The 9,361-nt window shown below is 37.8% G+C and overlaps 1 pseudogene; it reads left to right on the top strand.

The window, feature by feature from the left end:
- The first annotated feature begins 5,996 nt into the window (after positions 1–5,996).
- On the top strand, positions 5,997–7,475 carry LOC107795216 (actin-3-like; annotated as a pseudogene).
- The last annotated feature ends 1,886 nt before the right edge of the window (positions 7,476–9,361 follow it).

Raw genomic sequence — 9,361 nt, 5'->3', positions numbered from 1 at the left:
TAATTTCCATAGACGGTACTCATATCTATGGAAAGTATGATATTAAGCTTTTGATTGTAGTTGCAGTAGATGCCAACGGACAAATATTTTCACTAGCTTTTGCCATTTGTGCCAACGAAAGCAAAGAGACGTGGACACTTTTTTTGAACCACTTAAAGCAGCATGTTATCAAACAACATTCAGGTATTTGTCCAATATCTGATCGATATGGTGGTATTTTATGTTTTGTACGGCCTTTGCCTGAATGGCAGGAACCTTATGCATACCACCGTTATTGTGTGAGGCACCTAAAAGCCAATTTCTAGAAGAAATATCACGACAAGGCCTTGCATAATTTAATATGGATGGCTACAACTGAGCACTAGCAGTACAAATTCACGAGGCGCATGGAAGCGATCCGACAGTTAGATCCACGAGCCTATACTTGGCTGATGGGACATGAGCTTCACATGTGGACATTACATGATGATCGTGGCAGACGATGGGGAACCCTGACTACAAATGTGTCGAAGTCATTCAATGGCTTGTTGAAGTCTGCACGTGGATTGCTTGTCACTGCCATTGTCCGGATGACATTCAAATAGATTGCGGAGAGGTTTGTTGAAAGGCATAGAGATGCATCGGTATTGATGGACAGGGGTGTCCAATTTATGCCAATACTGATGACAAGATTTGAGAAGTACAGGAGGCAAGCACATTGGCATTCATTTTTACAGTATGATCACGACCGGGGTATTTTTGAAGTTCGCACCGCTATCCGCGGACACCGGGGTAATAATCTACAGATAGTGAATGAAGCCAGCAGGTTGTGTTCATGTGGAAAACGGACCATCTACCACATGTCGTGCGCACATGCCTTGAAGTGCTTTCAACAAGTTGGTTTAGGGCAACCAACTATATTGATAGGCAATACAGTATTGCTGCATAAGTAGACACGCATAGTTGCAACCATTGGGTGCTGAGAATTATTGGCCGCCGGAACCTTTTAAAATGGTGTGTAATAAGGACTATTTGCGCAAGCTTCAAGTGCAAAAGAGAACGCGTATATGGAACCAAATGGATATTGGTGACACCGTTTATGCGCGTAAATATGGCATATGCTCGCAAACAGGACACGACCGTCGTAAATGTCCTTCAGCTGGTGTGCGTGGCGGTGGTAATTTAGCTCCTAGTGCAAGTTCGTCGAATGTACCCAACTATCAAGGATACACCTAGTCTTTTGTTTCGTATTATTTTTTGTAATATGTGTCTGTACTTATGTATGTTGCAATATCTATCAAATAAAATTATGTTCCACAATCTTGTTACATCTTATTTTTTAACATGACCTTTTGAATTGGGATGCTGATATGGTAGTTCAAATATTCAACTTATTGGTGTTAATAAGGAAGACCAATCTTAAAATTAAAAAAAAACAATAAAATCAAGACATCCTTTATTATCCTTCTTGAAAATTTGCTTCTTAAAATGGTCGCTGTCTTGAAAAAGGAATCGAAGAAAATAACTAAAGCAATGTACAAGAAAATAAAGGATAATAACCAATAGGAAAAATTTAATGTATAGCGTGGAATAATACTACGTTATGTGTGTTGTCTTGTCGGTCTAAAAAAAGCTGAACTGACTGTGCAAAAGTTGTTTCGTCTCAGAAAAATTTAATATGTAAAGTGTGGTATAATACTACGTTTTGTGTGTTCTTGTCGGTCTGAAAAAAGCTGAATCGACTGTGCAAAAGTTATTTTGTCTCAGAAAAATTTAATATATAAAGCGTGGTATAATACTACGTTTTGTGTGTTGTCTTGTCGGTCTGAAAAAAGCTGAACCGACTGTGCAAAAGGTATTTCATTTCAGAAAAATTTAGACCATATTTGCGTCGCTTCATATTGATATTCTTTGATAATATTCTGGTTTATAGTGCCACTTAGAGACACCATATGGATCATTTGCAAGCTGTGTTGTTAATTCTTAGACAATATTAGCTCGTTGCAAAGCGAGCTAAATGTCTCTTTGGCCAAACCTCCGTGGAATATCTGGGACATGTGCTTTCAAATCAAGGTCTTATCATGGATCCTTGTAAAATAGTTATTGTCCAGTAGTGGCCGGTACCCAAAAATGTCAAGGATGTGATTAGTTTTCTTGGTCTTGCTGGATATTACAGACGATTCATACATCATTATGCAACTATTGCAGGACCTCTTATGAATTTGTTGCGGAAAAATTCCTTTGTATGGAGTGAGTCTGCACAAGAAGCTTTCGAGACCTTGAAGGAAAAGTTAAGCTCAACTCCTATTTTAGCACTTCCAAAATTCTCCCAAGAGTTACAACTTGAGACAGACGCATTAGGACAGGGTATAGGAGCTATTCTCTCACAAAAGGGACACCTAGTAGCCTATTTTAGCCAGAAATTAAGTCCTCGAATGCAACGAGCTTCCACTTATCATCGAGAGATGTTTGCTATAATTCAATTTGTGGGTAAGTGGCGTCAATATATATTGGGGCGCAAATTCACAATATACACTGATCAACAATCCTTGAAAAGCTTGACTAATCAAACCATCCAAACCCCCGAACAACAGAAATGACTCAGTAAATTGATGGGATATGATTTCAAAATTGTTTATTGTCCAGGTAAACAGAATCAAGCAACCGATGCTTTGTCTCGCAACACTGATGCTACCCTACTTACAATCACTAATCAGAGCTACGAGGTTGAACAAACATTGAGATCCCTTAACAAGTCTCATCCAGAGTTGCTTGAGCTCCAAAAAGGACTAGAGAGCCATCCAGAACTACATGGGTTATGTGTTCCGTGATGGGTTGCTCTTTTTCAGAGGACGCCTAGTTATTTCTTCTGATTCTCAACTTCGCAACGATTTAATGACTGAGTTTCATTCCACAGCAGTAGGTGGACATGCCGGAGTCGCTCGCACTTACCATCGTTTGGCATCAAATTTCTTTTGGAAGCAAATGCGCAAGGATATTCAAAGCTTTGTGGCAACTTGTCAAACTTGCCAACAAATGAAAGATGTTCACCATCACCCACCAGGTCTTCTGCAACCCTTACCAATACCAGAAATGGCTTTCGAAGACATAGCAATGGATTTCATCACCTGTTTACCTAGTTCTAGAGGGAAGTCCACAATAATGACTGTAGTGGATAAATTGACGAAGTATGGCCATTTTATTCCTTTAACTTCTACTTTTTCTACACGGACAGTAGCTGAAAATTTTGTGGGGGAAATCATTCGATTATATGGACCTCCGAGGAGTATCGTCACGGATAGAGACCCAAGGTTCTTGCACTCGTTTTGGCAAGAAATTAACAGATTGCAGGGTACCACCTTGGCTATGAGTACCGCTTATCATCCCCAAACTGACAGACAATCCAAGGCTCTAAATAAATGTGTTGAACAGTATTTACGGTGTTTCGTGGCTGACGCACCTCATAAATGGGTAGCAATGCTACCATGGGCTGAGTATTGGTACAATACTTCCTATCACACATCAGCAGGGATGACCCCTTTCAAGGCGCTTTATGGTAGAGATCCACCAACTGTAGCGCGCTATATTATGGGGGAGCAGCTCAAATGACTTGGTAGAGGCTTATCTGGTTGATCGGGATGAAATTATTTCCTTGCTCAAGCAAAATTTGATCAAAGCCCAAAATCGCATGAAAGAGGTTGCTGATAGAAAACGAGTTGAGATCTCCTTCAAACAGGGCGACTGGGTCTTTGTCAAACTCAAACCGTATCGTCAAAATATTGTGCGCCATCAACAACATCCAAAATTGGGCAGATGCTATTTTGGTCCATTTCGTGTTCTCAAACGCGTTGGAGAAGTAGCATACAAATTGGAACTTCCTGAAGCAGCCCGCATTCATCCTGTTTTCCATGTATCTATGCTCAGGCGCTGCTTAGGCAAACCAGACCAGCAGATTACACCATTGCAGCTCACAGACTTTGAACAACCAGAAATTGCATCACCACAGAACCTTGCGGACAAGGTTCTTCTGCAGGAAGGGAGTATTGTTATAAATAACACTGCTGACATGGACGCTGACAAAGATGACACTTCAGAAGGAAACCTCATGGACATTCAACCTGTGTTGAGGCGAAGTGCACGTGTGAAACAACTCTTAAAGAAGTTAACTGATTTTATCGTATGAATTAATTATAAATACCTAGGGATAAATTTAAGTGGAGGAGGCAGTTGTGATTGCAATTTCTCTGTTCTCATCTCCATTTGTATTCTCTCTTCTCATCCCTTTCTACTTCTTCTATGTTGTTGTTGGTAATTTCATTCCAATTGTTTAGCATCTTCAATGTAAGTTTAGTTTACAAGTTAATGCAGTAAACCCACTATTCCATTGTTGTAAAATCCTATTTGTTTCAGTATTCAAGGTAAATTTCTCTTTCTTATTTTTGCCTATATTACTTACTATAGTTCGCTAATAACAAAATCATGGAAGCATTGGATTGAAGCAGGATTCACACACCCCAGCCGAATTTTCAAATTTTAAATAAACAGTCCCAAAAGTGACTTAAACAGTTCACCATTTACTTGGATTGAAGCATTAATGATAGTAAACTATATAAAACTAATAAAAATCATATTTTATTCAAGAAAAAATGCATAAGTACCCCCTGACCTATACCCGTATTTTCAACTACACACTATTTCTTTGCGGGAATCCTATTACCCCCCTAAACTTATTTTAAATGGAATTATTTGCACCCTTAATGCTGACATGGCAGAGTGTGTGTATTTCACTCTCCCAAAGGAGAGTGAGAAGCAAGAAAAAAAGATTTTCAGATTATTTTTTATTTTTTTTTACCATTTTTTCCTTTTCCTTTTCCATTTTCTTTGTCTTTTTTCTTTTACTTTTTTTTCGTTTCTTCTATAATTCCGGCGAATATTCATTCACTGGCGACTTTGTCTAACCGTTTTTCTTTCATTTTTTCTTTTCACACACAAATTAAACTCTCAAAAAGATCTATTCATAAGCAAAGCAAAATACACTCAGATTTGGAGAAAAAAATTCATCATATAAAACAAAACACACTTAGATCGAGATAAAAATCTATCGTCGGGAAAAAAAATTCGCCGGAAAAAATGGTGTTTGTGAAATTCCGACGAACACCATTTTATGCCGCCGGTGACCAACACAAAAAGAAAGAGAATGAAATAACCAAAATAAAAAATGAGAATAATAAGAAATAAGAAAAAGAAGAAAGAATAAAAAAAGTACTAAAAATACATATGGGGGTGCATGTAGCTCACCACTTGCCAAGAGTTTGGTTGTCAGCGTTAAGGGTGCAAATAATTCTATTTAAATAAGTTTAGGGGGGTAATAGGATTCTCGTAATAAAAAAGTGTGTAGTTGGAAATCCGGGTATAGGTCAGAGAATACTTATGCATTTTCTCTTTTATTCAACCAATGTACATAGTAAACTCTTATGTCAATTTTAAATGTTTCAATTAAAGTTGAAAAAGTAAAAAACAATTAAGTAACATACTGCCAAATGAAAAATAAAGGGAAAAAATGAAAGAAAACTAAATGGGGTGGGGCAGGGAAGAGCAAACTTTTTTAAAAAGGCCAAACGGGGCAGGGCGGGGCAAGACAAAATCTTAGTGAGTTAAGGTTTGCTCTGCCCCGCCCCATTTACATCCCCAGTGAGATATCTTAAAATTGCTTGAATGAACTCCCACTGCACTTGACTTTTGTTATTCCTTCCCTTTGGCATGAATCCCGCACTTATTTTCACTATGTTGTTTCTATTGTTCTTGTTGTTCTTATTGGACTTTTACAGGAAATATGAAAATCTCTATCACACTTTTGAGTTTGAAGGGAGATAAAAAAGAGAATCAAACAATATATAAAAGAAGAAATTTCTCAGACATTTGATTTTGTAAAGAGTTTTCAATTTGACTCTATAATTGTACCACTGATCTCATACCTAAATTAAATCTGCAAAAGAAATATTTTATATCCTTACAAGATGGCTGATGGGAAGGATACTCGACCACTTGTTATTGACAATGGAACTAAAATGAGCAAGGTTAGTTAGAAAAAAAAATTGCTTGCAATTTCAGCTCCATGCGTGGTGCTAACAGGTTTGCTCCCTGTGTGACCTACTAATGAATCATAAAAGTGTCGTTTGTTTCTTTAGGTTGTGTTTGGTGGGAATGATTCTCCAAAGGCTGTTTTCGAAAGTATAGTTGGCCGTCCTCGTCACACCGGCGTCATGGTTGAGATGGGACAAAAAGATGCCTATGTAGGTGATGAGGCTCATTGTAAAAGAGTTATTTTGACTCTGAAATATCCCATTGAACATGGCATAGTAAGAAAGTGGGATGATATGGAGAAAATCTTGCATCACGCATTATACAATAAGCTTCGTGTTGCACCCGAGGAGCATCCCGTTCTTCTGACTAAGCCACCACTTAACCCCAAGCCAAACAGAGAGAAAATGACTCAAATCATGTTTGAGACATTCAATGCTCCAGCCATCTATGTTGCAGTCCAGGCTGTTCTTTCTCTTTTTGGTAGTGGTCGTACAACTAGTAGACCTCTCCTTTATGATATGCTGCTTTATAATATTAAGGATTTTTCCTATCGTTAGACTGGTGTCTTCCATAAGATTGAATACCAGCATTTGCTGGTTCTCTACTATTTAATTAGTCACTAATTTTGTTCGTTGTTTTTCAACAAGGTATTGTGGTTGAATCTGGTGATGATGTGACCCACACTGTCCCTATCTAGGAGGGGCATGCACTTCCCCATGATATTTCACGGTTAAATCTTGCTGGTCGTGATCTTACAGATTAGCTGCATAAGATTTTCTGGGAGAGTGGCTATAATGGTAGCTTTAACGTTCGCACAGATACTATCTGTCATATGAAGAAGAAGATTGCTTATGTTGCACTAGACTTTGAGCAGGAGATTGAGAAGGCAAAAAATTGCTCAAAATCAGTAGAAAAGGGCTATGAGCTTCCTTATGGAGAAGTCGTTAAGATTGGTGCTGCGAGATTTCATTTCCCTGAAGTCCTCTTACAACCATCATTGGTTGGAGTGGAAGCGACGGGAATCCATGAAAAAACCTACGACTCAATTATGAGATGCGATGTTGATATTAGGAAAGATTTATTTACAAACATTGTGCTTTAGTGGTGGCTCAACTATGTTTCCAGGCATAGCAGAACGTTTGAGCAAGGAGATCACTGCTCTTGATCCAAGTAGCACAATGATCGAGGTCATCGCACCACCTTAGAGGAAATTTAGCGCTTGGATAGGAGGATCAATTTTAGCTTCACTCAGTACTTTCAAAAAAGTTAGCTTCTTTGTGTTTTATCTCACTGATCAATCAATCAATGTATTGTTAACTCTTTAAAGTTCAAGTGATTCAGCACTAATATCAATGTCCGATGCAGCTGTGCATAACAAAGGGCGAGTATGGTTAAATTGGTCCCTCTATTGTCCACAGGAAGTGTTTCTAAGCTTTGGGAGAACTTAAAATCCTCTTTATTTAACAATTCCTTCGAATGAATGCTTCATTTTTGGTCACAGTGACCTGTTTTTCAGTTAAGTGATACCAATTTTGTAAGCAGCCTGTTTTAATGTGCTATTCTTCCTTGGCTTGGCTTTATTGGTGTCGTCCATTACGAGAAGTTGATTATATTTTTATCATATAAACAGACTTTTTCAAAAGTGTGGAATCTGGATTAGCTTTCCTTTATCAACAATATTAACCAAAAAATATATCGATAAGAGGTAGTCTTGTTTAACCAAAAAGTGAAATTTCGGTTAAAGCCTTAATTTAGAAGAATTCAGGTTACTGATAATCAAAGAATGAATAAAGGAAAGTGATTTTGCCAACAATAAGATAATCAGAAGAAAACAAAGTAAACCAATGTATTCAGATAGTATTTTGTGTCCTTACAAATGATCCATTCTCTTCCTTTTATAGCTATCTCCAAGTTATATGTTATGCCTTTATCATAATAAGGCCATTATAGACAATTAAAAGCATTAAATGCTACGTTACATAATTATTGGGATTCAATACAGATTCCCTAACGTTTTTAGTATTTAATGCTTATTAAATACTGTATCTATACTCTCTTATGATGTCGGATTCATTCTCCTTGATTTTTGGATTAAATAGGTACGAGCATTGAGTTTTCTGAATAACCGCTCGTGTCTCTTCATGTGCCTCTACTCGTATCTGTTGCAACTCGTGCCTCTTTGTCAATCATAACTCTTTGACCAGTCTACGTGTCATGACACGTCATCTTCCAATTACTTTAATATGTAAACTTAATTTTTCCCAATACAGATAGTCCCCCCACTTGTCATTTATTCATCAATTGAATATTTGGGAAGTGAAATTCATTAAAGTGGGATTTTTTGTCACCATTAATGCTATAGCAGAATCAACGCTTCATTTGTCACTTCCATTTAATGCTCTTTACGCGTGGCACCCCTTTTATTGGTTCTGCAACTTTGCAGCGCTTTTTAGGGCTTTTTCACGGCTTCGCTAACCACGAAGCGTCAGTTCTCATTATGACTTTACATCATTGCACCTTTTCCTTTGATGGTTGCTTCGCAGTATAAATATAGTTTTCTTCTTTGTCTTTATCACATAAAGTTCACAAATATTCAGTTCTTGAATCTTTGTTTGCTTCTTCCTCGTACTATCATATCTTCATCAAACCCTAACCCTAGAAAGGTCCCCATAGTTGATAACTTCCGTGCCCCATTAGTAGCAGAAGAGGAGGTAGGTTTCGTAATTTAGGATCTTCATCCTTACGTGGTTCTTCTCTTCCCTCACCTAGTTCTAGCGCTTCTTCTAGAACTAGAGGTTCTCTTTTACACAGATCTTCTTCTAGAGGTAAGGAATCTTCTGAACCTCTTCGTGAACCTCTAGTAGAGGAATCTCTTAGAAATCAAGTATATTCCTTAGATCGTGCTGATATCTATCCGACTCAAATTACTGAAGGTTTGATTTCTTTAGTTCGTAGAGATTGTCATTGGAGTCATGACTTTCCTATCATTATTCCCAATCCGAATCAAAGAATTTCTTACTTAACCGGTTTTTCCTATGTCTATACATACCCTTTCACATTGGGATTCACACCTGCTATTGATCATGTTATTCTCGAGTTTTGTCATTTCTTTGATGTTTGCTTAGGTCAAATTGGCCCAATAATATGGAGGGTTGTTGCTTGTTTGAGGCATTTGACCAACATAGCCAGTTTGCCTTTTACTTTCCCACATTTAATTCATCTTTATTCCCCTAGACTCTTTCGCAATGGTATTTTTACACTAGTAGCCAGGAGCAAAAGAGTTCTAGTTAGCCCTGAA

This window comes from Nicotiana tabacum, chromosome 16 (assembly GCF_000715075.1).
Source record: "Nicotiana tabacum cultivar K326 chromosome 16, ASM71507v2, whole genome shotgun sequence".
Classification (NCBI taxonomy): domain Eukaryota; kingdom Viridiplantae; phylum Streptophyta; class Magnoliopsida; order Solanales; family Solanaceae; genus Nicotiana; species Nicotiana tabacum.
Note: the sequence above shows the minus strand (reverse complement) of the source record. Positions and strands in the feature narration are given on the sequence as shown.